Below are 12600 nucleotides of genomic sequence, written 5' to 3' on the forward strand. Positions count from 1 at the left end.
GCACCTGTTCTCTCTAAAATGGAATGTATGGAAGACCCACCAACATATACTTGTACCTTGAACTGATACATGTTTATGTTACGATAGGTTAAATACTCAGTGCCATTGGGAACACTTTTGACTTTCTATTTACCTATATCTGAAAAATTTACCGATTAATATGCTCTGGAGATTCTCTGTATGCTTCTAAATTGTTGTTTGTTTTATGGTATAAATGTGTGACATCTTTTGTATATTATCATGATATTATGTATTATACATACTTTAATAAATAGTTTGTAAAAAAAAAAAAAAGAATGAATCAGTGCATTTTGCCTGCAGATCAGGAACGCGCTTGATTAAGCACGCTTTTCTGACCCACACGCATGTGAATCTATGCTTAATCCTCTGCCCCTAGACTAAACAAGCATTTAACACTTGCAGTGTTGGGGGGTAGGGGGATGGATTTTTTTTCTTGTCCTTGAATTGGGCTTTCTGAAAATCTGATATTGCTAACACTTTTCAAGTTACATCAGCTAAAACAGACATCTCTTTGAAATGCAGGTAAGTTCACTCAGCTTTTCTCTATAGGTAAGTGATGGTCCACCAGCCAGCAGCAGTTATGGCAGTGACAGCTCATGACCTTTGCAGTCCAGAGCTCCACTCTCCCACCAGGATGCAGTGTGAATACAGACTGTGATCACATGTAGAGATCATCCAGCCCTGTGCTGTCAGATTCCTCTGCAAAACCACCAACTGCTCAAACGAACAGCTAGGAGGAGAGAAAGAGAAGGGGGGAGAGATGCAGAGATGCAGCAGATGAGAGAGAAATCCAGGCAGATACCACACTGAGCTATAGGAAAGTGGCAGAGATGGTTCAAAAAAGGTTTTAAAATGATCTGGAGAACTTCAAGATCTTATACTTAGGGAGGGAGAACAACAGCAACAATTAGTAATAGGTATACAGGAGGTTGGTAGAGTGCATGGATCAGAATACAAAAAGTGATTGCACAGGTGTCTTTACAAAGTGAAATAGATTAAACCAAACTGAAAACTTATCTGAGCTCTGAAGATGAAATGTGTTGCACATGGAAGGAGAAATCAATCACTTCTAGTCTATAGAAGAGGTAAAGTTACTTTACAGGGACACAAAGTCACAGCCAGAGTGTCAGAAGAAGGGACTGTCTGTCTGAACTGTCACTGTGCCTGGTACCTGAGTGCAGCTCCAGCAAACTCCCAGCCAAGGTAATATTTTACCCATCACTGCATGTTCTGAATATGTTTTCTTCTGTTCTTATCATATAATAGCATGGAATGGATGCTTTTGTAGATTACATGGGAAATTGGTAATTTAAATTTGCTTTATAAAAAAAGGACTTAGAAAGTAATTATGAGTTTGATGTAAGAATGCTAGCAAGTGATTGATTAGATAGAAAAATGTGACACCAAATGATCATTACCTTTATGTGACTATGCTGTTTAGAAATTTGCTTTAGGCAAATATTTCTGGATAACTACTTTAAAACGTGTAAATATATATGCAGCATACATAAGCGCACAAACATTTGTGCAGACTTTCTTTCTTTCTTTCTTTCTTTCTTTCTTTCTTTCTTTCTTTCTTTCTTTCTTTCTTTCTTTCTTTCTTTCTTTCTTTCTTTCTTTCTTTCTTTCTTTCTTTCTTTCTTTCTTTCTTTCTTTCTTTCTTTCTTTCTTCACAGGTGTGTCATTACAGGTAACCCAAAGAAATATGTGTAGGGCAAAGATAATACAAAGATATAGTGAGGCAGATGCTCTGAGCATGAACATGGTAATAATTATATCACCATACTATAGTTATTTTTACCCCTCATACAATAGGTTGGTATATAAAAATAACAAATTTGATAATAGGAAAAAATCTATTTTTTCCTGTTCCATTCTTATCTTAATATTTTCAGTAGTGAAGTGATAGTTATATTCTGACAATACTAGTAGTACTCTGATTATTTGTTTGGGACATTGTGTTACATAATATAACAATGAATATTCAAAGATCGGTATAATGATAACTTGTGATAAAACACATGATGTCTTTTTGTTCTTAATGAGGAACATATGAGATGCGATATGATTTTATTCTGTTATGCCATGTATTTATTACACAGATGCAGTGACAATATAACTTTTTCTATAGCGGAATGACTGGTCAATGGAATTGTTTTTCTAGCTTTCAGATATATTTTAGTTTTAACTGACCTCCAAACCCTTGGAATGCTGTTGCTACAGTGTTCAAATTTATCATATCATAATCAAATAATGGGTTGTCATTGTGCAACATATACTGATTGTCAATCTTTATAAACCAATACAAAGAGCAAAGGTGATCTCCGAAGCATTGAGTGTTATAACAACCAATCAGATTTTAGTTTGCTTATATAAATGAAACCCTGTTGCTGATTGGTATCTATCTATCTATCTATCTATCTATCTATCTATCTATCTATCTATCTATCTATCTATCTATCTATCTATCTATCTATCTATCTATCTATCTATCTATCTATCTATCTATCTATCTATCTATCTATCTATCTATCTATCTATCTATCTATCTATCTATCTATCTATCTATCTATCTATCTATCCTGCAAGAACTAATCTGCCGTGGAACAAATGGCTTGCTTTCTGAAGGGCTAAGGTGAAAGACTTTCAAAGACTTGCTCGGTAACTAGCAGGAATTTTTTTTTGTAATTATTAGCTTATTTACTAAATCGATGTGTCTAGGTACGAAGTGCAATAACCCTTATAAACCAATCAGAAATGATAATTTTCTAATTTAATTACAGTAAAGACTACGAAGTGCAGCTAGTAGTATACAGTGAAATTTAGATGGCTCCTAGAGTGTACTTAGCACACTGTATTTGAACTTTGCACAAATTATTCTTCAGTTTCAAATAGAAAGATTTTTCAGTTCCGTTAAAGTTATAAGTGATAATGTATTCTATGTATTCTAAGAATTTTACTTATCTGACTTATGTCAGCTGTAAATTAGTCACGTTCTTTGGAAGATTAAAATAATATAATTGAGGCTGAGACCTTGCCATTAGATCTGCCAGATCTAGGATCTGTTTAGAGGAATCAAGCACTGTCTCTAGCATCCATATTTGAAAACCGTTTCTAACATATTTCCATAGAAACACAGAATCTGATGGCTCTTAAGAGCCACTTAACTCAGCCTTTCTTGTCTGCTGTAACCCCCCCCCCCCCCACACACACACACACACACACACCCTGCTTGATCTCTGACCTTATATTATAATTATGATATATTTAGCTCTATCAATAAAGTTCAGAATTCCTTCACTATATCATGTTGCAGCACTTCTTCGCAGAAAGTGCATCTTGCCTAATGAATTGAGACTCAGACATATAAATAAAAAGATTTCTTCCATCCTCCCAACACATGAAAAGTCTGGAATTGTAAATATTCATTCTATTTATTATTTGGGATTTGTTAATATATAACATAAAACTATACAAAAGTTGGATAATCTGGGGATATAAGAGAAACTCATTAACCACTAATGACCAGGCCATTTTTTGCGATACGGCACTGCGCCGCTTTAACTGATAATTGCGTGGTCATGCGACGTTGTAACCAAACAAAATTAACATCCTTTATTCCCCACAAATAGAGCTTTCTTTTGGTGGTATTTAAACACCTCTGCGGCTTTTATTTTTTGCTCTATAAACAAAAAAAGAGTGACAATTTTGAAAAAAACAATATTTTTTACTTTTTGCTATAAAAATTTCCCCTACAAAAATGTTACAAAACAAATGTCTTCATCAGTTTAGGCCAATATGTATTCTTCTACATATTTTTGCTAAAAAAAAATTGCAATAAGTGTATATTGATTGGTTTGCGCAAAAGTTATAGCGTTTACAAAATAGGGAATAGATTTATGGCATTTTTGTTATTATTATTTTTTTTTTTTACTAGTAATGGTGGCAATCTGCAATTTTTACTGCGGCATTGCAGCGGACACATTCGACCCTTTTGACACTTTTTTGGGACCATTGACATTTATACAGTGATCAGTGCTATAAAAATAAAACTGATTACTGTGTAAATGTCACTGTCAGGGAAGGGGTTATCACTAGGGAGCGATCAAGGGGTTAAATGTGTTCCCTCATGTGTGTTTCTAACTGTGGGGGGTGGGACTGACTAGAGGAGGAGACAGATCGCTGTTCCTAATCACTAAGCACTATCTGTCTCTCCTCTCCTGTCAGAACAGGGATTTGTGTGTTTACATACACAAATCCCCATTCTGGCTCTTCTGCCCGTGATCGCGGGTGACTGGCGGACATCGCGGCCGCCGACCACGTGCATTGGGTTCCTGCGCCTACGGCTCTTAAAGGAGCCGATGTACAGGTACGGAGATTCATGGGAACGAGCCGACCTGCCGCCCTATAATGACGGCGGCTGGTCGGCAAGTAGTTAATAGTGATATTATACCCTTAGTTAAACACTTTTATCAGCTGTTTTATAACTTGCTGGGTATGCAGCTTATTTTTTAATCCTTGCCTATGTTCCAGCTGGTGCCATGACCGCAACCCCAGGTTTTTCTTTTTCAGAGTGACTCCTTTCACTTGCAGCATCCTATGGAGCCACCCTTACATGCAGAGACTAGAGTTTCTCCCTACACTGCGTGCATCAATAGAAACACCACAACCCTATAGCATAACCACTTCCGGACCGCCCACTGTATATATACGTCATTTTTTTGAAGATGGATATCTCGGTAACGGCAGCAGCTGCTGCCACAACCGAGGTATCCATCTTTTCAGCGGGCGGTTCCGTACATGATAATGGTGGTCTCTGCGGCAGGTTCGCCGCGAGATCACTGTTATCGGCGGCGGGAGAGGTGCCACCCCCCTCCCGCCGCTCTCCCGCACCCTCCGCCGCTTACCGGAGCCGTCGGTAGCGGCGGAGGCGATCGGGTCCTTTCCCTGCTTAGGTATGGAGACGAGTGAGGCCAAGATGGCCCCCACCCGTCTCCATACCATGTGACGGCCGGATCGACGTCATTACGTCAGCTCCGCCCACTTCTCCTTAAGGCACAATTTTTTTTGTCATTTTTTTAAACGACTTTTTTTTTTTTTTTTTTTTTTTTTGCATTTTAGTCTAAATATGAGATCTGAGGACTTTTTGACCCCAGATCTCATATTTAAGAGGACCTGTCATGCTTTTTTCTATTACAAGGGATGTTTACATTCCTTGTAATAGGAATAAAAGTGATCCAATTTTTTTTTTTTTTAAAAACAGTGAAAAAATAAATAAAATAAAGTAAAATAAATAATTAAAAAAAAAAATTTTTTTAAAGCGCCCTGTCCCGACGAGCTCGCGCGCAGAAGCGAACGCATACGTGAGTAGCGCCCGCATATGAAAACGGTGGTCAAACCACACATGTGAGGTATCGCCGCGACCGGTAGAGTGAGAGCAATAATTCTAGCCCTAGACCTCCTCTGTAACGCAAAACATGCAATCTGTAGAATTTTTTAAACATCGCCTATGGAGATTTTTAAGGGTAAAAGTTTGACGCCATTCCACGAGCGGGCGCAATTTTGAAGCGTGACATGATGGGTATCAATTTACTTGGCGTAACATTATATTTCACAATATAAAAAAAAATTGGGCTAACTTTACTGTTGTCTTATTTTTTTTTTCAAAAAAGTGAATTTTTTCCAAAAAAAGTGCGCTTAGAAGACCGCTGCGCAAATACGGTGCAAAAAAAAGTATTGCAATGACCGCTATTTTATTCTCTAGGGTGTTAGAAAAAAAAACAATATATAATGTTTGGGGTTTCTAAGTAATTTTCTAGCAAAAAAACCTGTTTTAAACTTGTAAACACCTAAAATCCAAAACGAGGCTGGTCTTAAAGTGGCTAGGATGGTAAGGCACTCCCCTGCTCCTCTCTCCTCCTCCTCCTTCTCCCCTCAAGTGAACAGACTTCTTGAAGATTGCACTGTCCACTGTTAAAGAATACATTACATCATTCCTAATATGTGTCAGTTGTACCATGTCCTTGTTTAAAAAAAAGTATATTGTTTGCTTTGTATTTCTTCCTTTGTTTGAAATAATTGGTGATCCTGCCAGTCCCTCTGCTTTCCTATTTCAAACTGACCGCAATAGGCATGAGAGCACATCCATCCCAGCATAATGAGTGTTCTGGCTGTGCTAGGAACACAGCCTGCCTGTCCTCCAATGATAAAACTTGACCCCCCGCCCAGCCATTCAGTGAGAAGATTAGTGTACTGCTGATTGTCCACTCCCACCTCTGAGAATAGAAATCATGTGATCACCTCTCTTAAAGGTATATACCGTATATTGTTTTTATATATACAGTATACGCACATGTTTTGCTTTGAATTTTTATTTTTTTAACTGAATGGGTCGTTTTACAGGGTAAGGGTTCACATATACTTTAACTTTTTCCTGTGCAATCTGGCAGTTCAGGGAAGCAGCACTGAGAGGGCAAGGGCCAGGAAACATTGTAAAATGCAAGGACTGGGGTAAAAAATTTAACAAATAGTTTACTGGGGTGAATTTATTTTATTTTATGGTGTCCAAAGTGTTAAGATACAAGTGCTGAGGGTCTAATACGACTTTGAGGATAGGTTTACACAGATGTGGGACACAGAGAAGCCATTGGAGCCTGAGCTGTTAGGGTAACCTTTCACATGCAGTCGAGAGGGGGCCTACCAAGGAAAGCAATTTCAATACAGGGGCAGTCCACAAATTGTAAACAGCATTTAGTCCACCAGTGGCAGCCCGTTCATTAGGGGTGCCCAGGTTCTGCTCCCTCTCTCCACGCCACCCCCATATGAATAATGGATAGATTCATGCATAGCATGAATCTATCCATGGCCGCTGCGGCCACCCCCAATTCAGGCATCTGGTCCCTTTCAGGACACCGGGCACCTGAATTACAGTGGTGGGGTGTTTTTTTTGAAGCACCTGATTAGAGCCAAAGGCTCCAAAATAGAGTGGGCCCAGAGCGCAGAGCATTGAGCCATGAGCCCACCCAGGTGTTACAACAGCGAATAAATATTCGCTGTTGTAACACTGATCCTCAATCCAGCCAATCAGAACCAGGTCTGAGACCCGTTTTCTGATTGGCTCAAAAGAGAAGAGTCCTAATTGGCCGCTGAGGAGGTGGGAGGAAATGGAAGCCGCCAATGTACGTGGAAAGCATGGGAAGGGAGAGCCGTTGCCTCCGCCGAGGAGCAAGGGAAGCCGCCGGTTTAGCACTGCACAGATGGGGTAAGTGCACCTGACCCGCCTGCTGACCAACCGGCCGTCGGGGGGTGGTATTGTTTGCCACCCCCCCAGAAAAATTACCACCGACTGCCACTGAAGTCCCCTGTGCACCAGTACACTAATTGCCCCAAGATAGAGCCTTTGGTTGGCACTTGCCAAATACTCAGCTGAATGAGACCTTACAGAAGAATCCAACCCAAAATGAAAAAGGTATTATATTGCAGTTTATCAATCCTTATGTGGTGGCTAATTTTTTTTTTATTTAGGTTTTGTTTCCTTAATTTCCACCTGGTGATCCAACCAGTAAGTCTGTTATTTTTTAACTTCCTTTGCTAGATCAAATTGTCCAGGAAAAGTGGCAGTTAAAGGGTTGAGACAAACCATTTAACACTGACAGAGGTGCTTACAATGGTCAGCTTTTACTCATTTATATAAAACCTTTACCCAAAAGGAAAAAGAAAACTAGTGCTGTAACTGCCTAAAGTGGAAATAAAGATAACTTTTGTAAAACTGCAAACAGGCAGCTTTTTATTCCAGAAGAGGCATTCTATGTCTCATCCACAGTTATACAATGTACACTGAGCTGCACATGCGTAATGCAGTGTGCATTCCCAGCACACTTCGGCTGTCCTGGAATAATTAACTCCTGTCAATGTGTAAAGAATAATGTAACACCCCACCCAGCCATCAAGAGGTGAAAAAACTGTCAGCCAGGAGAAGATGACAGTGGCTGATGAGGGGTGTAAACTGCCACATCACTGGAAGGTGGTGAGTATACTGAGGGGTTAAGTTATGTTTTAAATTATGCTAGCTGGAGTTCTACCTTAATTTGTTAGTCATGTACATCTAAATTTGCTAGTGCATTTAACACTACCCATCCCCTAGATTGACAATGCTGCTGTCCAGACACCCTAAGATACGAAGTTTGTTACTGGTCAGATCACCAGGTAAAAATAAAGGAAAAAAAAAACTAAAAAGAGAAAACTAATGCAGCCACTACATTTAAGGATTAGTAAGCTGCAATAGCATATATTTTTATTTCTTAAATGGAAAAAAGCAAATGGCAAAATGTGGGACTTTAACCTATTCAGGAGTCGACACACATAGGTTAAAAGATTAAAGTGATACTAAAGTCTTGTTTTATTTTTCTTTAAAAATAACCCACATAACCAACATACTTACCTGTTCTGTGCAGTGGTTTTGCACAGAGCAGTCCAGATCTTCCTCTTCTTTGGTCCCTCGTTGGCACTCCTGAACCCTCCCTCTTGTTGAGTTCCCCCACAGCAAGCAGCTAGCTATGGGAGCACCCGAGCTGAGCCGCAGCTCTGTATCCATTCAGACACGGAGCTACGGTTCGGCCCCCTCTCTCTCCTGAATGGCTAGCTGACTTTGATTGACAGCAGCGGGAGCCAATGGCACGGCTGCTGTGTCTCAACCAATCAGGAAGGAGAGTTCCAGATGGCCGAGGCATTCATGCACATCACTGCATCGAAATGGGGCTCAGGTAATTATTAGGGGGGACAGAAGTTTTTTTATCTTAATGCATAGAATGCACCAACCACTTTAACATTTTATTGCGTATAAAACGTTTTTTCTTTATCTCTCGAATAAAAGTAGAAATAAACAGCTGGGGGTATCCCAGACACATACAGCTATTAGTCCATTACATACAATCATACAGCAAAATAACATTTATACACATATAACAAACATCAATATCAATGAGACTATTTTAGCTGTAAGATCTCAACTCGTTTCGCGATGATAGCTTCCTCAGGAGTAGTTGTGCTGGTAATGGCAAAATTAATGAAAGTTAACATAAAATGAAGAAAACATAAACATGAACATAGACTGTATATTTCAAATATCAGATGTCAAATTACTTACACCAGCATAATGACACCCCAGGCACCACTGGTAAGCGCTGGGGAGAAATGCAAAAGAAGGACCACCGACAACATGGAATACCAGCCCTATGTGGGACAAGATCACCCTGGCAGGTGAAGGCCCATAAACTGTGGTGGGGGGGAAGACCTAAAAAAAAAAATAGGACCAGAGGTTTAAAATGAAAAATATTTTTTTCTTATAGAAAACCAAAAAGGAGAAAAGTCCATGCAGGGCAAAATGACAGGACTACCTTCGCAGACGCATATGTTAACAATTTTTTCACTCCCCGGCCACTGTGTTCAGCCACTAGGAGTAAAAAGAAAGTCCTGTGTAGCCAATGAGTCACTGGCTGAACAGGAAAGCTAAGTAAATGATGAGGACAGTTTAAGGCCCCTTTCACATGTGTGGATCCGTATTCAGCCATCAGCAAGGATCTCTCCGTTGATCCCCGCTGAGCCTATGGGGGGATCAGATGATTATGGGCCGCCTGTCCATTTTTATCTGATCCGCCAGATGGATGGAAAATATGGTTTCCATCCATGTGGATTTTGCGAAGCGGATCGGATTGGGGTGGACATGTCACCGCTGACATCTGTCGCTCCATAGAGATGTATGGAGCGACCGTTCAGGTCCACTGAATGACAGGCGGTTCTGAACGGTTTGCACGTCTGAAAGGGCCCTTAGGATTACAGCCCCACTCCGGGATTATGGACACACGGGTTCTGCTCGAGAGCGAGCTTGCACGAGTGCCACCATAGCTAGAGATTTTCTATGGTGTGCACTTGGGGGGGGGGGTACCCAGGAGCAATAGCGGGGGGACCCGAGAAGAGGATTGGGGCTGCTCTGTGGATTGTATAAGTATAACAAGTTTGTTATTTTAAGGAAAAAAACAAACATTTATTATCACTTTAAGGTAAGTAAAAACGGGTATTAGATAGAGATATTTTTTGTTCCAGCGATCACATAAAGTGGAGTGGGAGGGAGAGGTGGGCCATAGGTGACATTGATCCCGGAGTGGGACCTTAAAGTGGTTGTAATCCTCAGACATGAAATATAAACAAAGAATATCCCTTTAAAGTGTTTATTTGTCTCACTTAAGAATACTGTAATTTCTGTCTGCTGCTCCGTTCCTCTGTTATAAGTGAATGAATCACTTCTGGCACTTCCTGACTGACAGCTTTAGCTCTATTCCTGTGTGTGTTGTGTGAAGGGGGGGTGTGTCCCTTCCCTCCAATCAGCTGTCTCTCCTCATTGAGCCCTGCAGAGTGCAATTTCAGCTTTCCATCCCCTTCTTTCTGACAACTCAGACAAGCTTTAAAAATTCTGGACTTGAATGGTTGTAAAGAAGAGAAGACAGCAGATAAACAGGTACAACCTATGTAGAAGGATTTGTTTCATCTCTGTGTATCAACTGAGGCCATTCACTTCACTGGGTATATGAAAGGGTTTACAATCACTTTAAAGCAACATTTTTGCTTTACCTTGAATAGTCAAACCTGATGTTTTGCCTCAAATTGACATAGTGAACCTATGCTTTCAAGCCGGGTTTAATGAAACGTGTTCTTTCTGTTGTCATCATTTCTTCTAAAGTGTATCTAATCCAGAGTACTTAAAAAAACATATTATCTAGTATGGATAATTTTACACGAACAACATTCATTTAAATCGCTAGGGAATCCATGGAGAGATCCCCTGCTGAATCGGAGCAGAATGGAATGGATGTTATTTTGTTCAGTTTCTCCCTCCATCTAAAACATCCTAAAAACAGAGGAAAAAACTGAGAGAATGAACCAGTCTATTGGCAGGAAGAGCTAAACAGATATCTATTTTCATTAGTTTACCTTGGACCTAAACATCACATTTAGGCATAGCTCCCAACTGTCCCAGATTTCGAGGGACTGTCCCTCTTTCCCCCTCATTTGTCCCTCATTTTGGTCTGATCTATATAGTTGTACATAAAATGCACTTTTTATCTTTCAAAAAGTGTTTCTCAGTGTTAAACCTTTCATCCAAATTCTAAATTGCTGCATTTGTAAATTGTAAAAGCCAATATAAAGGAATAGTAGTGGTAAAAAAAAGTCCCTTGTGGATTTAATTAACCTTTTTTTTTGGCTAATTCTCCTTTAAGGGGGCCTGGCAGGGGGCATATCCTATGCCTACATACATTTGCTAGGGTGCCAAGGTTCGCCATCACTGCCCTAGGCTAACATTGAGCTTCTGTTCAAATCTGCCTGAAAAACTGATTGGAACAGCCATGTGCTGACTTTGCTGTTACATATTTTTGGTAAATGTCTTCTGCTGCCATATCTTTAAACTTCCATATTTACTGCTAGCTCTATAACAAACACACTGCAATAGCAATATTACTGGTGATTGATTCTCAACTCCATGTGGCTTGAGTGATCAAGAGAGGTAATTAGCTTTACGACCCTAGCCTGTGTCTGTAGCCGGTCTGGCACTGGCCATCTCCTCCCCATATTCAGGTGTCTCACATCAGACCCAATAATGACCAACTGAGAAATGCATCCCAGCTTAGTCTCCCTATAAATTTATGGAAGCTTATGGGGTGGCACAGACATCATGGCTCTGTTCTGAGTGGCTCTGTCACAAGTGATGCGCAGTTTCACCGACGCAGTTTAACGAAAGCAGGATAACTAAAGCTGCATGAACAAGAACTCTACTCCACTCTGCAAGAGGACAAGCAAACCAGCTTTGACATTTATGTTATATTAGGTTAGTTTCCCACTCTCTATCCACTAACATGCTCCCTATTCTCTTCCTTCTCACATTGGTGTCTTCTATCCTCAAATCATCTTTACTCTACCCCTCCTCTCTTCCCTGCAGCATGCACATATCACCCTCATTCCTACCCTCTCCCTACTATGGCACCCATCATCTCCTGCATTTGCTGCACCCACATGCTGACATAAACACCAGGGCCACTAGACACGTGCGCTCATGCACATCCTACTCCCACCTTGCCTTCCTCGCCCTCCTCCTTCTCCTAGTCTCAGGTGACATTTCTCCTAATCCTGGTCTGCCATTTTCCAAATGCAAGCCACATATCCAATACCCCTCCCCCTCTGGCAACCACCGCAATCCACTCAGTTTAATTTCTATCCCCCTGCTTCCTCAAAGCACCCCACCAATCTCATGCGCCCTTTGGAACGCCCGCTCCATCTGTAACAAGCTAACATCTGTACATGACCTCTTCATCTCTCATGGCTTGAACATATTTGCCATAACAGAAACCTGGCTTAAAAATTTTGACTCAGCTTCTCCTGCTGCCCTCTCCCATGGTGGTCTCCATTGGACTCACTCCCCCAGACCCAACAGACAGAAAGGAGGTGGAGTTGGCTTCCTTCTATCCCCACAAAGCACCTTCCAAGTCCTTCCTGTCCCTCCCTCTCTATACCTCTCTTCTTTCGAGATGC

The 12600-nt window shown here is 40.7% G+C and overlaps 1 protein-coding gene across 5 annotated transcripts in view; it reads left to right on the plus strand.

Annotated features, from left to right (window-relative positions):
* The first annotated feature begins 342 nt into the window (after positions 1 to 342).
* KCNJ4 (potassium inwardly rectifying channel subfamily J member 4) overlaps positions 343 to 12600 on the plus strand; it is a 461174-nt gene continuing 448916 nt past the window's right edge. For 2 of the 5 annotated variants that reach the window (XM_073592581.1, XM_073592582.1), the window contains exon 1: positions 343 to 543. The gene's annotated coding sequence lies outside the window, so the exon portion shown is untranslated. Of the gene's footprint in view, positions 544 to 639; positions 1225 to 12600 lie in introns of those variants that run through there. The other 3 variants (XM_073592579.1, XM_073592580.1, XM_073592583.1) reach the window with 2 other exon arrangements.

Source organism: Aquarana catesbeiana, linkage group LG07 (assembly GCF_042186555.1).
Source record: "Aquarana catesbeiana isolate 2022-GZ linkage group LG07, ASM4218655v1, whole genome shotgun sequence".
Lineage (NCBI taxonomy): Eukaryota > Metazoa > Chordata > Amphibia > Anura > Ranidae > Aquarana > Aquarana catesbeiana.